Here is a 19371-nt window from a genome sequence, read left to right as displayed (position 1 = left end):
AAGAGTAAAAAGTATAGTAATTGTCGTTCTATCGATCATATAAGCATAATATGGCTAATAATATGAGTTAGATTAATAATAGTAAGAGTAATAAGTATAGTAATTATCGTTCTACCGATCATATAAGCATAATATGGTTAATAATATGTGTTAGATTAATAATAATAAGAGTAAAAAGTATAGTAATTATCGTTCTACCGATCATATAAGCATAATATGGCTAATAATATGAGTTAGGTTGATAATAATAAGAGTAATAAGTATAGTAATTGTCGTTCTATCGATCATATAAGCATAATATGGCTAATAATATGAGTTAGTTTGATAATAATAAGAGTAATAAGTATAGTAATTGTCGTTCTATCGATCATATAAGCATAATGTGGCTAATAATATGAGTTAGATTGATAATAATAAGAGTAATAGGTATAGTAATTATCGTTCTACCGATCATATAAGCATAATATGGCTAATAATATGAGTTAGATTGATAATAATAAGAGTAATAAGTATAGTAATTGTCGTCCTATCGATCACATCTGCATAATATGGTTAATAATATGAGTTGGATTGATAATAGTGAGTGTAATAAGTATAGTAATTGTGGTTCTATCGATCATATAAGCATAATGTGGCTAATAATATGAGTTAGATTGATAACAGTGAGTGTAATAAGTATAGTGATTGTCGTTCTGTCGATCACATAAGCACAACATGGCTAATAATATGAGTTAGATTGATAATAATAGGAGTAATAAGTATAGTAATTGTCATTCTATCGGTCATATTTGCATAACATGGTTAATAATATGAGTTAGGTTGATAAAAATAAGAATAACAAGTATAGTAATTGTCGTTCTATCGATCATTTAAGCATAATATGGCTAATAATATGAGTTAGATTGATAATAATAAGAGTAGTAAGTATAGTAATTGTCGTCCTATCGATCATATAAGCATAATATGGCTAATAATATGAGTTAGGGTGATAATAATAAAAGTAGTGAGTATAGTAATTGTCGTTCTATCGATCCTATAAGCATGATATGGCTAATAATATGAGTTAGATTGATAATAATAAGAGTAATGAGTATAGTAATTGTCGTTCTATCGATCATATAAGCATAATATGGCTAATAATATGAGTTAGATTGATAATAATAAGAGTAATGAGTATAGTAGTTGTTGTTCTATCGATCATATCTGCATAATATGGTTAATAATATGAGTTAGATTGATAATAATAAGAGTAAAAAGTATAGTAATTGTCGTTCTATCGATCATATAAGCATAATATGGCTAATAATATGAGTTAGATTAATAATAGTAAGAGTAATAAGTATAGTAATTATCGTTCTACCGATCATATAAGCATAATATGGTTAATAATATGTGTTAGATTAATAATAATAAGAGTAAAAAGTATAGTAATTATCGTTCTACCGATCATATAAGCATAATATGGCTAATAATATGAGTTAGGTTGATAATAATAAGAGTAATAAGTATAGTAATTGTCGTTCTATCGATCATATAAGCATAATATGGCTAATAATATGAGTTAGTTTGATAATAATAAGAGTAATAAGTATAGTAATTGTCGTTCTATCGATCATATAAGCATAATGTGGCTAATAATATGAGTTAGATTGATAATAATAAGAGTAATAGGTATAGTAATTATCGTTCTACCGATCATATAAGCATAATATGGCTAATAATATGAGTTAGATTGATAATAATAAGAGTAATAAGTATAGTAATTGTCGTCCTATCGATCACATCTGCATAATATGGTTAATAATATGAGTTGGATTGATAATAGTGAGTGTAATAAGTATAGTAATTGTGGTTCTATCGATCATATAAGCATAATGTGGCTAATAATATGAGTTAGATTGATAACAGTGAGTGTAATAAGTATAGTGATTGTCGTTCTGTCGATCACATAAGCACAACATGGCTAATAATATGAGTTAGATTGATAATAATAGGAGTAATAAGTATAGTAATTGTCATTCTATCGGTCATATTTGCATAACATGGTTAATAATATGAGTTAGGTTGATAAAAATAAGAATAACAAGTATAGTAATTGTCGTTCTATCGATCATTTAAGCATAATATGGCTAATAATATGAGTTAGATTGATAATAATAAGAGTAGTAAGTATAGTAATTGTCGTCCTATCGATCATATAAGCATAATATGGCTAATAATATGAGTTAGGGTGATAATAATAAAAGTAGTGAGTATAGTAATTGTCGTTCTATCGATCCTATAAGCATGATATGGCTAATAATATGAGTTAGATTGATAATAATAAGAGTAATAAGAATAGTAATTGTCGTTCAATCGATCATATCTGCATAATATGGTTAATAATATGAGTTAGATTGATAATGGTGAGTGTAATAGGTATAGTAATTGTCGTTCTATCGATCATATAAGCATAATATGGCTGATAATATGAGTTAGATTGATAATGATAAGAGTAATAAGTGTAGCAATTGTCGTTCTATCGATCATATAAGCATAATATGGCTAATAATATGAGTTAGATTGATAATTATAAGAGCAATAAGTATAGTAATTGTCGTTCTATCGATCATTTAAGCATAATATGGCTAATAATATGAGTTAGGTTGATAATAATAAGAGTAATAAGTATTGTAATTGTCGTCCTATCGATCATATAAGCATAATATGGTTAATAATATGAGTTAGATTGATAACAGTGAGTGTAATAAGTATAGTAATTGTCGTTCTATCGATCATATAAGTTCTATATGGCTAATAATATGAGTTAGATTGATAATAATAAGACTAATAAGTATAGTGATTGTCGTTCTATCGATCATATCAGCTTAATATGGTTAATAATATGAGTTGGATTGATAACAGTGAGTGTAATAAGTATAGTAATTGTCGTTCTATCGATCATATAAGTTCAATATGGCTAATAATATGAGTTAGATTGATAATAATAAGAGTAATAAGTATAGTGATTGTCGTTCTATCGATCATATCTGATTAATATGGTTAATAATATGAGTTGGATTGATAACAGTGAGTGTAATAAGTATAGTAATTGTCGCTCTATCGATCATATGAGCATAATATGGCTAATAATATGAGTTAGATTGATAATAATAAGAGTAATGAGTATAGTAATTGTCGTTCTATCGATCACATAAGCATAATATGGCTAATAATATCAGTCAGATTGATAATAGTAAGAGTAATAAGTATAGTAATTGTCGTTCTATCGATCATACAAGCATAGTATGGCTCATAATATGTGTTAGATTGATAATAATAGGAGTAATAAGTATAGTAATTGTCGTTCTACAGATCACATAAGCATAATATGGCTAATAATATGAGTTAGATTGATAATAACAAGAGTAATGAGTATAGTAATTGTCGTTCTATCGATCATATAAGCATAATATGGCTAATAATATGAGTTAGGTCGATAATAATAAGAGTAATAGGTATAGTAATTGTCGTTCTATCGATCATATTTGCATAATATAGTTAATAGTATGAGTTAGATTGATATCGGTGAGTGTAATAAGTATAGTAATTGTCGTTCTATCGATCATATAAGCATAATATGGCTAATAATATGAGTTAGATTAATAATAATAAGAGTAAAAAGTATAGTAATTGTCGTTCCATCGATCATATAAGCATAATATGGCTAATAATATGAGTTAGATTGAAAATAATAAGAGTAATAAGTATAGTAATTGTCGTTCTACAGATCACATAAGCATAATATGGCTAATAATATGAGTTAGATTGATAATAATAAGATTAGTGGGCATAGTAATTGTCGTTCTATCGATCATATCTGAATAATATGGTTAATAATATGAGTTAGATTGATAATAATAAGAGTAAAAAGTATATTAATTGTCGTTCTATTGATCATATAAGCATAATATTGCTAATAATATGGGTTGGATTGATAATAATAAGACTAATACGTATAGTAATGGTCGCTCCATCGATCATAAAAGCATAATATGGCAAATAAAATGAGTTAGATTGATAATAGTGAGTGTAATAAGTATAGTAATTGTCGTTCTACCGATCATATAAGCATAATATGGCTAATGATATGAGTTAGATTGATAATAATAAGAGTAATGAGTATAGTAGTTGTTGTTCTATCGATCATATCTGCATAATATGGTTAATAATATGAGTTAGATTGATAATAATAAGAGTAAAAAGTATAGTAATTGTCGTTCTATCGATCATATCAGCATAATATGGCTAATAATATGAGTTAGATTAATAATAGTAAGAGTAATATGTATAGTAATTATCGTTCTACCGATCATATAAGCATAATATGGTTAATAATATGAGTTAGATTAATAATAATAAGAGTAAAGAGTATAGTAATTATCGTTCTACCGATCATATAAGCATAATATGGCTAATAATATGAGTTAGGTTGATAATAATAAGAGTAATAAGTATAGTAATTGTCGTTCTATCGATCATATAAGCATAATATGGCTAATAATATGAGTTAGGTTGATAATAATAAGAGTAATAAGTATAGTAATTGTCGCTCTATCGATCATATAAGCATAATGTGGCTAATAATATGAGTTAGATTGATAATAATAAGAGTAAGAGGTATAGTAATTATCGTTCTACCGATCATATAAGCATAATATGGCTAATAATATGAGTTAGATTGATAATAATTAGAGTAATAAGTATAGTAATTATCGTTCCACCGATCATACGAGCATAATGTGGCTAATAATATCAGTTAAATTGATAATAATAAGAGTAATAAGTGTAGTAATTATGGTTGTAACGATCATATAAGCATATTATGGCTAATAATATGAGTTAGATTGATAGTAATAAGAGTAAAAAGTATAGTAATTGTCGTTCTATCGATCATATTTGCGTAATATGGTTAATAATATGAGTTAGATTGATAACAGTGAGTGTAATAAGTATAGTGATTGTCGTTCTGTCGATCACATAAGCACAATATGGCTAATAATATGAGTTAGATTGATAATAATAAGAGTAATAAGTATAGTAATTGTCGTCCTATCGATCATATAAGCATAATATGGCTAATAATATGAGTTAGATTGATAATAATAAGAGTAATAAGTAGAGTAATTGTCGTTCTATCGATCATATAAGCATAATAAGCCTAATAATATGAGTTGGTTTGATAATAATAAGAGTAATAAGTATAGTAATTGTCGTTCTATCGATCATATAAGCATAATGTGGCTAATAATATGAGTTAGATTGATAATAATAAGAGTAATAGGTATAGTAATTATCGTTCTACCGATCATATAAGCATAATATGGCTAATAATATGAGTTAGATTGATAATAATAAGAGTAATAAGTATAGTAATTGTCGTCCTATCGATCACATCTGCATAATATGGTTAATAATATGAGTTGGATTGATAATAGTGAGTGTAATAAGTATAGTAATATGGTTCTATCGATCATATAAGCATAATATGGCTAATAATATGAGTTAGATTGATAACAGTGAGTGTAATAAGTATAGTGATTGTCGTTCTGTCGATCACATAAGCACAATATGGCTAATAATATGAGTTAGATTGATAATAATAGGAGTAATAAGTATAGTAATTGTCATTCTATCGGTCATATTTGCATAACATGGTTAATAATATGAGTTAGGTTGATAAAAATAAGAATAACAAGTATAGTAATTGTCGTTCTATCGATCATACAAGCATAGTATGGCTCATAATATGTGTTAGATTGATAATAATAGGTGTAATAAGTATAGTAATTGTCGTTCTACAGATCACATAAGCATAATATGGCTAATAATATGAGTTAGATTGATAATAATAAGAGTAATGAGTATAGTATTTGTCGATCTATCGATCATATAAGCATAATATGGCTAATAATATGAGTTAGGTCGATAATAATAAGAGTAATAAGTATAGTAATTGTCGTTCTATCGATCATATTTGCATAATATAGTTAATAGTATGAGTTAGATTGATATCAGTGAGTGTAATAAGTATAGTAATTGTCGCTCTATCGATCATATAAGCATAATATGGCTAATAATATGAGTTAGATTAATAATAATAAGAGTAAAAAGTATAGTAATTGTCGTTCTATCGATCATATAAGCATAATATGGCTAATAATATGAGTTAGATTGAAAATAATAAGAGTAATAAGTATAGTAATTGTCGTTCTACAGATCACATAAGCATAATATGGCTAATAATATGAGTTAGATTGATAATAATAAGAGTAGTGGGCATAGTAATTGTAGTTCTATCGATCATATCTGAATAATATGGTTAATAATATGAGTTAGATTGATAATAATAAGAGTAAAAAGTATGTTAATTGTCGTTCTATTGATCATATAAGCATAATATGGCTAATAATATGGGTTGGATTGTTAATAATAAGACTAATAAGTATAGTAATGGTCGCTCTATCGATCATAAAAGCATAATATGGCAAATAAAATGAATTAGATTGATAATAGTGAGTGTAATAAGTATAGTAATTGTCGTTCTATCGATCATATAAGCATAATATGGCTAATAATATGAGTTAGATTAATAATAGTAAGAGTAATATGTATAGTAATTATCGTTCTACCGATCATATAAGCATAATATGGTTAATAATATGAGTTAGATTAATAATAATAAGAGTAAAGAGTATAGTAATTATCGTTCTACCGATCATATAAGCATAATATGGCTAATACTATGAGTTAGATTGATAATAATAAGAGTAATGAGTATAGTAATTGTCGTTCTATCGATCATATAAGCATAATATGGCTAATAATATGAGTTAGATTGATAATAATAAGAGTAATGAGTATAGTAGTTGTTGTTCTATCGATCATATCTGCATAATATGGCTGATAATATGAGTTAGATTGATAATGATAAGAGTAATAAGTATAGCAATTGTCGTTCTATCGATCATATAAGCATAATATGGCTAATAATATGAGTTAGATTGATAATTATAAGAGTAATAAGTATAGTAATTGTCGTTCTATCGATCATATAAGCATAATATGGCTAATAATATGAGTTAGATTGATAATGATAAGAGTAATAAGTACAGTAATTTTGGGTCTATCGATCATATAAGCATAATATGGCTAATAATATCAGTCAGATTGATAATAGTAAGAGTAATAAGTATAGTAATTGTCGTTCTATCGATCATACAAGCATAGTATGGCTCATAATATGTGTTAGATTGATAATAATAAGAGTAATAAGTATAGTAATTGTCGTTCTACAGATCACATAAGCGGAATATGGCTAATAATATGAGTTAGATTGATAATAATAAGAGTAATGAGTATAGTAATTGTCGTTCTATCGATCATATAAGCATAATATGGCTAATAATATGAGTTAGGTCGATAATAATAAGAGTAATAAGTATAGTAATTGTCGTTCTATCGATCACATTTGCATAATATAGTTAATAGTATGAGTTAGATTGATATCAGTGAGTGTAATAAGTATAGTAATTGTCGTTCTATCGATCATATAAGCATAATATGGCTAATAATATGAGTTAGATTAATAATAATAAGAGTAAAAAGTATAGTAATTGTCGTTCTATCGATCATATAAGCATAATATGGCTAATAATATGAGTTAGATTGATAATAATAAGAGTAATAAGTATAGTAATTGTCGTTCTACAGATCACATAAGCATAATATGGCTAATAATATGATTTAGATTGATAATAATAAGAGTAGTGGGCATAGTAATTGTTGTTCTATCGATCATATCTGAATAATATGGTTAATAATATGAGTTAGATTGATAATTATAAGAGTAAAAAGTATATTAATTGTCGTTCTATTGATCATTTAAGCATAATATGGCTAATAATATGAGTTAGATTGATAATAATAAGAGTAATAAGTATAGTAATTGTCGTCCTATCGATCATATAAGCATAATATGGTTAATAATATGTGTTAGATTAATAATAATAAGAGTAAAAAGTATAGTAATTATCGTTCTACCGATCATATAAGCATAATATGGCTAATAATATGAGTTAGATTGATAATAATAAGAGTAGAAAGTATAGTAATTGTCGTTCTATCGATCATATAAGCATAATATGTCTAATAATATGAGTTAGGTCGATAATAATAAGAGTAATAAGTATAGTAACTGTCGTTCTATTGATCATATAAGCATAATATGGCTAATGATATGGGTTGGATTGATAATAATAAGACTAATAAGTATAGTAATGGTCGTTCTATCGATCATAAAAGCATAATATGGCTAATAAAATGCGTTAGATTGATAATAGTGAGTGTAATAAGTACAGTGATTGTCGTTCTATCGATCATATAAGCATAATATGGGTAATGATATGAGTTAGATTGATAATAATAAGAGTAATGAGTATAGTAGTTGTTGTTCTATCGATCATATCTGCATAATATGGTTAATAATATGAGTTAGATTGATAATAATAAGCGTAAAAAGTATAGTAATTGTCGTTCTATCGATCATATAAGCATAATATGGCTAATAATATGAGTTAGATTAATAATAGTAAGAGTAATATGTATAGTAATTATCGTTCTACCGATCATATAAGCATAATATGGTTAATAATATGAGTTAGGTTGATAATAATAAGAGTAATAAGTATAGTAATTGTCGTTCTATCGATCATATAAGCATAATATGGCTAATAATATGAGTTAGGTTGATAATAATCAGAGTAATAAGTATAGTAATTGTCGTTCTATCGATCATATAAGCATAATGTGCCTAATAATATGAGTTAGATTGATAATAGTAAGAGTAATAGGTATAGTAATTATCGTTCTACCGATCATATAAGCATAATATGGCTAATAATATGAGTTAGATTGATAATAATTAGAGTAATAAGTATAGTAATTATCGTTCCACCGATCATACGAGCATAATGTGGCTAATACTATCAGTTAAATTGATAATAATAAGAGTAATAAGTATAGTAATTATCGTTGTACCGATCATATAAGCATAATATGGCTAATAATATGAGTTAGATTGATAATAATAAGCGTAAAAAGTATAGTAATTGTCGTTCTATCGATCATATAAGCATAATATGGCTAATAATATGAGTTAGATTAATAATAGTAAGAGTAATATGTATAGTAATTATCGTTCTACCGATCATATAAGCATAATATGGTTAATAATATGAGTTAGGTTGATAATAATAAGAGTAATAAGTATAGTAATTGTCGTTCTATCGATCATATAAGCATAATATGGCTAATAATATGAGTTAGGTTGATAATAATCAGAGTAATAAGTATAGTAATTGTCGTTCTATCGATCATATAAGCATAATGTGCCTAATAATATGAGTTAGATTGATAATAGTAAGAGTAATAGGTATAGTAATTATCGTTCTACCGATCATATAAGCATAATATGGCTAATAATATGAGTTAGATTGATAATAATTAGAGTAATAAGTATAGTAATTATCGTTCCACCGATCATACGAGCATAATGTGGCTAATACTATCAGTTAAATTGATAATAATAAGAGTAATAAGTATAGTAATTATCGTTGTACCGATCATATAAGCATAATATGGCTAATAATATGAGTTAGATTGATAGTAATAAGAGTAAAAAGTATAGTAATTGTCGTTCTATCGATCATATTTGCGTAATATGGTTAATAATATGAGTTAGATTGATAACAGTGAGTGTAATAAGTATAGTGATTGTCGTTCTGTCGATCACATAAGCACAATATGGCTAATAATATGAGTTAGATTGATAATAATAGGAGTAATAAGTATAGTAATTGTCATTCTATCGGTCATATTTGCATAACATGGTTAATAATATGAGTTAGGTTGATAAAAATAAGAATAACAAGTATAGTAATTGTCGTTCTATCGATCATTTAAGCATAATATGGCTAATAATATGAGTTAGATTGATAATAATAAGAGTAATAAGTACAGTAATTGTCGTTCTATCGATCATTTAAGCATAATATGGCTAATAATATGAGTTAGATTGATAATAATAAGAGTAATAAGTATAGTAATTGTCGTCCTATCGATCATATAAGCATAATATGGCTAATAATATGAGTTAGATTGATAATAATAAGAGTAATAAGTATAGTAATTGTCGTCCTATCGATCATATAAGCATAATATGGCTAATAATATGAGTTAGATTGATAATAATAAGAGTAATAAGTAGAGTAATTTTCGTTCTATCGATCAAATAAGCATAATATGGCTAATAATATGAGTTAGATTGATAATAATAAGAGTAATGAGTATAGAAATTGTCGTTCTATCGATCATATAAGCATAATATGGCTAATAATATGAGTTAGATTGATAATGATAAGAGTAATAAGTACAGTAATTTTGGTTCTATCGATCATATAAGCATAATATGGCTAATAATATGAGTTAGATGGATAATAATAGGAGTAATATGTATAGTAATTGTCGTTCTATCGATTATATCTGCATAATGTGGTAAATAATATGAGTTAGATTGATAATAGTGAGTGTAATAAGTATAGTAATTGTCGTTCTGTCGATCATATAAGCATAATATGGCTAATAATATGAGTTAGATTCATAATAATAATAGTAATAAGTATGGTAATTGTCGTTCTATCGATCATATAAACATAATATGTCTAGTAATAAGAGTTAGGTTGATAATAATAAGAGTAATAAGTAAAGTAATTGTCGTCCTATCGATCATATAAGCATAATATGGTTAATAATATGAGTTAGATTGATAACAGTGAGTGTAATAAGTATAGTAATTGTCGTTCTATCGATCATATAAGTTCAATATGGCTAATAATATGAGTTAGATTGATAATAATAAGAGTAATAAGTATAGTAATTGTCGTTCTATCGATCATACAAGCATAGTATGGCTCATAATATGTGTTAGATTGATAATAATAGGAGTAATAGGTATAGTAATTGTCGTTCTACAGATCACATAAGCATAATATGGCTAATAATATGAGTTAGATTGATAATAATAAGAGTAATGAGTATAGTAATTGTCGTTCTATCGATCATATAAGCATAATATGGCTAATAATATGAGTTAGGTCGATAATAATAAGAGTAATAAGTATAGTAATTGTCGTTCTATCGATCATATTTGCATAATATAGTTAATAGTATGAGTTAGATTGATATCAGTGAGTGTAATAAGTATAGTAATTGTCGTTCTATCGATCATATAAGCATAATATGGCTAATAATATGAGTTAGATTAATAATAATAAGAGTAAAAAGTATAGTATTGTCGTTCTATCGATCATATAAGCATAATATGGCTAATAATATGAGTTAGATTGATAATAATAAGAGTAATAAGTATAGTAATTGTCGTTCTACAGATCACATAAGCATAATATGGCTAATAATATGAGTTAGATTGATAATAATAAGAGTAGTGGGCATAGTAATTGTTGTTCTATCGATCATATCTGAATAATATGGTTAATAATATGAGTTAGATTGATAACAATAAGAGTAAAAAGTATATTAATTGTCGTTCTATTGATCATTTAAGCATAATATGGCTAATAATATGAGTTAGATTGATAATAATAAGAGTAATAAGTATAGTAATTGTCGTCCTATCGATCATATAAGCATAATATGGCTAATAATATGAGTTAGATTGATAATAATAAGAGTAATAAGATAGTAATTGTCGTCCTATCGATCATATAAGCATAATATGGCTATTAATATGAGTTAGATTGATAATAATAAGAGTATAAGAAAGTAATTTTGGTTCTATCGATCATATAGCATAATATGGCTAATAATATGAGTTCGATTTGATAATAATAAGAGTAAGAGTATAGTAATTGTCGTTCTATCGATCATATAAGCATAATATGGCTAATATATGAGTTAGATTGATAATAATAGGAGTAATAAGTATAGTAATTGTCATTCTATCGGTCATATTTGCATAACATGGTTAATAATATGAGTTAGGTTGATAAAATAAGAATAACAAGTATAGTAATTGTGGTTCTATCGATCATATAAGCATAATATGGCTAATAATATGAGTTAGATTGATAATAATAAGAGTAATAAGGATAGTAATTGTCGTTCTATCGATCATATAAGCATAATATGGCTAATAATATGAGTTAGATTGATAATGATAAGAGTAATAAGTACAGTAATTTTGGTTCTATCGATCATATAAGCATAATATGGCTAATAATATGAGTTAGATGGATAATAATAGGAGTAATATGTATAGTAATTGTAATTGTCGTTCTATCGATCATATAAGCATAATATGGCTAATAATATGAGTTAGGTTGATAATAATCAGAGTAATAAGTATAGTAATTGTCGTTCTATCGATCATATAAGCATAATGTGGCTAATAATATGAGTTAGATTGATAATAATAAGAGTAATAGGTATAGTAATTATCGTTCTACCGATCATATAAGCATAATATGGCTAATAATATGAGTTAGATTGATAATAATTAGAGTAATAAGTATAGTAATTATCGTTCCACCGATCATACGAGCATAATGTGGCTAATAATATCAGTTAAATTGAAAATAATAAGAGTAATAAGTATAGTAATTATCGTTGTACCGATCATATAAGCATAATATGGCTAATAATATGAGTTAGATTGATAGTAATAAGAGTAAAAAGTATAGTAATTGTCGTTCTATCGATCATATTTGCGTAATATGGTTAATAATATGAGTTAGATTGATAACAGTGAGTGTAATAAGTATAGTGATTGTCGTTCTGTCGATCACATAAGCACAATATGGCTAATAATATGAGTTAGATTGATAATAATAGGAGTAATAAGTATAGTAATTGTCATTCTATCGGTCATATTTGCATAACATGGTTAATAATATGAGTTAGGTTGATAAAAATAAGAATAACAAGTATAGTAATTGTCGTTCTATCGATCATTTAAGCATAATATGGCTAATAATATGAGTTAGATTGATAATAATAAGAGTAATAAGTATAGTAATTGTCGTTCTATCGATCATTTAAGCATAATATGGCTAATAATATGAGTTAGATTGATAATAATAAGAGTAATAAGTATAGTAATTGTCGTCCTATCGATCATATAAGCATAATATGGCTAATAATATGAGTTAGATTGATAATAATAAGAGTAATAAGTATAGTAATTGTGGTTCTATCGATCATATAAGCATAATATGGCTAATAATATGAGTTAGATTGATAATAATAAGAGTAATAAGGATAGTAATTGTCGTTCTATCGATCATATAAGCATAATATGGCTAATAATATGAGTTAGATTGATAATGATAAGAGCAATAAGTACAGTAATTTTGGTTCTATCGATCATATAAGCATAATATGGCTAATAATATGAGTTAGATGTATAATAATAGGAGTAATATGTATAGTAATTGTCGTTCTATCGATTATATCTGCATAATGTGGTAAATAATATGAGTTAGATTGATAATAGTGAGTGTAATAAGTATAGTAATTGTCGTTCTGTCGATCATATAAGCATAATATGGCTAATAATGTGAGTTAGATTCATAATAATAATAGTAATAAGGATGGTAATTGTCGTTCTATCGATCATATAAACATAATATGTCTAGTAATAAGAGTTAGGTTGATAATAATAAGAGTAATAAGTATAGTAATTGTCGTCCTATCGATCATATAAGCATAATATGGTTAATAATATGAGTTAGATTGATAACAGTGAGTGTAATAAGTATAGTAATTGTCGTTCTATCGATCATATAAGTTCAATATGGCTAATAATATGAGTTGGATTGATAATAATAAGAGAAATAAGTATAGTAATTGTCGTTCTATCGATCATACAAGCATAGTATGGCTCATAATATATGTTAGATTGATAATAATAGGAGTAATAAGTATAGTAATTGTCGTTCTACAGATCACATAACCATAATATGGCTAATAATATGAGTTAGATTGATAATAATAAGAGTAATGAGTATAGTAATTGTCGTTCTATCGATCACATAAGCATAATATGGCTAATAATATCAGTCAGATTGATAATAGTAAGAGTAATAAGTATAGTAATTGTCGTTCTATCGATCATACAAGCATAGTATGGCTCATAATATGTGTTAGATTGATAATAATAAGAGTAATAAGTATAGTAATTGTCGTTCTACAGATCACATAAGCATAATATGGCTAATAATATGAGTTAGATTGATAATAATAAGAGTAATGAGTATAGTAATTGTCGTTCTATCGATCATATAAGCATAATATGGCTAATAATATGAGTTAGGTCGATAATAATAAGAGTAATAAGTATAGTAATTGTCGTTCTATCGATCATATTTGCATAATATAGTTAATAGTATGAGTTAGATTGATATCAGTGAGTGTAATAAGTATAGTAATTGTCGTTCTATCGATCATATAAGCATAATATGGCTAATAATATGAGTTAGATTAATAATAATAAGAGTAAAAAGTATAGTAATTGTCGTTCTATCGATCATATAAGCATAATATGGCTAATAATATGAGTTAGATTGATAATAATAAGAGTAATAAGTATAGTAGTTGTCGTTCTACAGATCACATAAGCATAATATGGCTAATAATATGAGTTAGATTGATAATAATAAGAGTAGTGGGCATAGAAATTGTTGTTCTATCGATCATATCTGAAAAATATGGTTAATAATATGAGTTAGATTGATAATAATAAGAGTAAAAAGTATATTAATTGTCGTTCTATTGATCATTTAAGCATAATATGGCTAATAATATGAGTTAGATTGATAATAATAAGAGTAATAAGTATAGTAATTGTCGTCCTATCGATCATATAAGCATAATATGGCTAATAATATGAGTTAGGTTGATAATAATAAGAGTAATAAGTATAGTAATTGTCGTTCTATCGATCATATAAGCATAATATGGCTAATAATATGAGTTAGGTTGATAATAATCAGAGTAATAAGTATAGTAATTGTCGTTCTATCGATCATATAAGCATAATGTGGCTAATAATATGAGTTAGATTGATAATAATAAGAGTAATAGGTATAGTAATTATCGTTCTACCGATCATATAAGCATAATATGGCTAATAATATGAGTTAGATTGATAATAATTAGAGTAATAAGTATAGTAATTGTCGTCCTATCGATCATATAAGCATAATATGGCTAATAATATGAGTTAGATTGATAATAATAAGAGTAATAAGTATAGTAGTTGTCGTTCTACAGATCACATAAGCATAATATGGCTAATAATATGAGTTAGATTGATAATAATAAGAGTAGTGGGCATAGAAATTGTTGTTCTATCGATCATATCTGAAAAATATGGTTAATAATATGAGTTAGATTGATAATAATAAGAGTAAAAAGTATATTAATTGTCGTTCTATTGATCATTTAAGCATAATATGGCTAATAATATGAGTTAGATTGATAATAATAAGAGTAATAAGTATAGTAATTGTCGTCCTATCGATCATATAAGCATAATATGGCTAATAATATGAGTTAGGTTGATAATAATAAGAGTAATAAGTATAGTAATTGTCGTTCTATCGATCATATAAGCATAATATGGCTAATAATATGAGTTAGGTTGATAATAATCAGAGTAATAAGTATAGTAATTGTCGTTCTATCGATCATATAAGCATAATGTGGCTAATAATATGAGTTAGATTGATAATAATAAGAGTAATAGGTATAGTAATTATCGTTCTACCGATCATATAAGCATAATATGGCTAATAATATGAGTTAGATTGATAATAATTAGAGTAATAAGTATAGTAATTGTCGTCCTATCGATCATATAAGCATAATATGGCTAATAATATGAGTTAGATTGATAATAATAAGAGTAATAAGTATAGTAATTGTCGTCCTATCGATCATATAAGCATAATATGGCTTATAATATGAGTTAGATTGATAATAATAAGAGTAATAAGTAGAGTAATTTTCGTTCTATCGATCAAATAAGCATAATATGGCTAATAATATGAGTTAGATTGATAATAATAAGAGTAATGAGTATAGTAATTGTCGTTCTATCGATCATATAAGCATAATATGGCTAATAATATGAGTTAGATTGATAATAATAAGAGTAATGAGTATAGTAGTTGTTGTTCTATCGATCCTATCTGCATAATATGGCTGATAATATGAGTTGGATTGATAATAATAAGAATAATAAGTATAGTAATTGTGGTTCTATCGATCATATAAGCATAATATGGCTAATAATATGAGTTAGATTGATAATAATAAGAGTAATAAGGATAGTAATTGTCGTTCTATCGATCATATAAGCATAATATGGCTAATAATATGAGTTAGATTGATAATGATAAGAGTAATAAGTACAGTAATTTTGGTTCTATCGATCATATAAGCATAATATGGCTAATAATATGAGTTAGATGGATAATAATAGGAGTAATATGTATAGTAATTGTCGTTCTATCGATTATATCTGCATAATGTGGTAAATAATATGAGTTAGATTGATAATAGTGAGTGTAATAAGTATAGTAATTGTCGTTCTGTCGATCATATAAGCATAATATGGCTAATAATGTGAGTTAGAATCATAATAATAATAGTAATAAGTATGGTAATTGTCGTTCTATCGATCATATAAACATAATATGTCTAGTAATAAGAGTTAGGTTGATAATAATAAGAGTAATAAGTATAGTAGTTGTCGTTCTACAGATCACATAAGCATAATATGGCTAATAATATGAGTTAGATTGATAATAATAAGAGTAGTGGGCATAGAAATTGTTGTTCTATCGATCATATCTGAAAAATATGGTTAATAATATGAGTTAGATTGATAATAATAAGAGTAAAAAGTATATTAATTGTCGTTCTATTGATCATTTAAGCATAATATGGCTAATAATATGAGTTAGATTGATAATAATAAGAGTAATAAGTATAGTAATTGTCGTCCTATCGATCATATAAGCATAATATGGCTAATAATATGAGTTAGGTTGATAATAATAAGAGTAATAAGTATAGTAATTGTCGTTCTATCGATCATATAAGCATAATATGGCTAATAATATGAGTTAGGTTGATAATAATCAGAGTAATAAGTATAGTAATTGTCGTTCTATCGATCATATAAGCATAATGTGGCTAATAATATGAGTTAGATTGATAATAATAAGAGTAATAGGTATAGTAATTATCGTTCTACCGATCATATAAGCATAATATGGCTAATAATATGAGTTAGATTGATAATAATTAGAGTAATAAGTATAGTAATTGTCGTCCTATCGATCATATAAGCATAATATGGCTAATAATATGAGTTAGATTGATAATAATAAGAGTAATAAGTATAGTAATTGTCGTCCTATCGATCATATAAGCATAATATGGCTTATAATATGAGTTAGATTGATAATAATAAGAGTAATAAGTAGAGTAATTTTCGTTCTATCGATCAAATAAGCATAATATGGCTAATAATATGAGTTAGATTGATAATAATAAGAGTAATGAGTATAGTAATTGTCGTTCTATCGATCATATAAGCATAATATGGCTAATAATATGAGTTAGATTGATAATAATAAGAGTAATGAGTATAGTAGTTGTTGTTCTATCGATCCTATCTGCATAATATGGCTGATAATATGAGTTGGATTGATAATAATAAGAATAATAAGTATAGTAATTGTGGTTCTATCGATCATATAAGCATAATATGGCTAATAATATGAGTTAGATTGATAATAATAAGAGTAATAAGGATAGTAATTGTCGTTCTATCGATCATATAAGCATAATATGGCTAATAATATGAGTTAGATTGATAATGATAAGAGTAATAAGTACAGTAATTTTGGTTCTATCGATCATATAAGCATAATATGGCTAATAATATGAGTTAGATGGATAATAATAGGAGTAATATGTATAGTAATTGTCGTTCTATCGATTATATCTGCATAATGTGGTAAATAATATGAGTTAGATTGATAATAGTGAGTGTAATAAGTATAGTAATTGTCGTTCTGTCGATCATATAAGCATAATATGGCTAATAATGTGAGTTAGAATCATAATAATAATAGTAATAAGTATGGTAATTGTCGTTCTATCGATCATATAAACATAATATGTCTAGTAATAAGAGTTAGGTTGATAATAATAAGAGTAATAAGTATAGTAATTGTCGTCCTATCGATCATATAAGCATAATATGGTTAATAATATGAGTTAGATTGATAACAGTGAGTGTAATAAGTATAGTAATTGTCGTTCTACCGATCATATAAGTTCAATATGGCTAATAATATGAGTTAGATTGATAATAATAAGAGTAATAAGTATAGTAATTGTCGTTCTATCGATCATACAAGCATAGTATGGCTCATAATATGTGTTAGATTGATAATAATAGGAGTAATAAGTATAGTAATTGTCGTTCTACAGATCACATAAGCATAATATGCCTAATAATATGAGTTAGATTGATAATAATAAGAGTAATGAGTATAGTAATTGTCGTTCTATCGATCACATAAGCATAATATGGCTAATAATATCAGTCAGATTGATAATAGTAAGAGTAATAAGTATAGTAATTGTCGTTCTATCGATCATACAAGCATAGTATGGCTCATAATATGTGTTAGATTGATAATAATAAGAGTAATAAGTATAGTAATTGTCGTTCTACAGATCACATAAGCATAATATGGCTAATAATATGAGTTAGATTGATAATAATAAGAGTAATGAGTATAGTAATTGTCGTTCTATCGATCATATAAGCATAATATGGCTAATAATATGAGTTAGGGCGATAATAATAAGAGTAATAAGTATAGTAATTGTCGTTCTATCGATCATATTTGCATAATATAGTTAATAGTATGAGTTAGATTGATATCAGTGAGTGTAATAAGTATAGTAATTGTCGTTCTATCGATCATATAAGCATAATATGGCTAATAATATGAGTTAGATTAATAATAATAAGAGTAAAAAGTATAGTAATTGTCGTTCTATCGATCATACAAGCATAATATGGCTAATAATATGAGTTAGATTGATAATAATAAGAGTAATAAGTATAGTAATTGTCGTTCTACAGATCACATAAACATAATATGGCTAATAATATGAGTTAGATTGATAATAATAAGAGTAGTGGGCATAGTAATTGTTGTTCTATCG

Source organism: Megachile rotundata, unplaced genomic scaffold (assembly GCF_050947335.1).
Source record: "Megachile rotundata isolate GNS110a unplaced genomic scaffold, iyMegRotu1 scaffold0604, whole genome shotgun sequence".
Taxonomy (NCBI): domain Eukaryota; kingdom Metazoa; phylum Arthropoda; class Insecta; order Hymenoptera; family Megachilidae; genus Megachile; species Megachile rotundata.
This window is presented reverse-complemented; position numbering follows the sequence as displayed.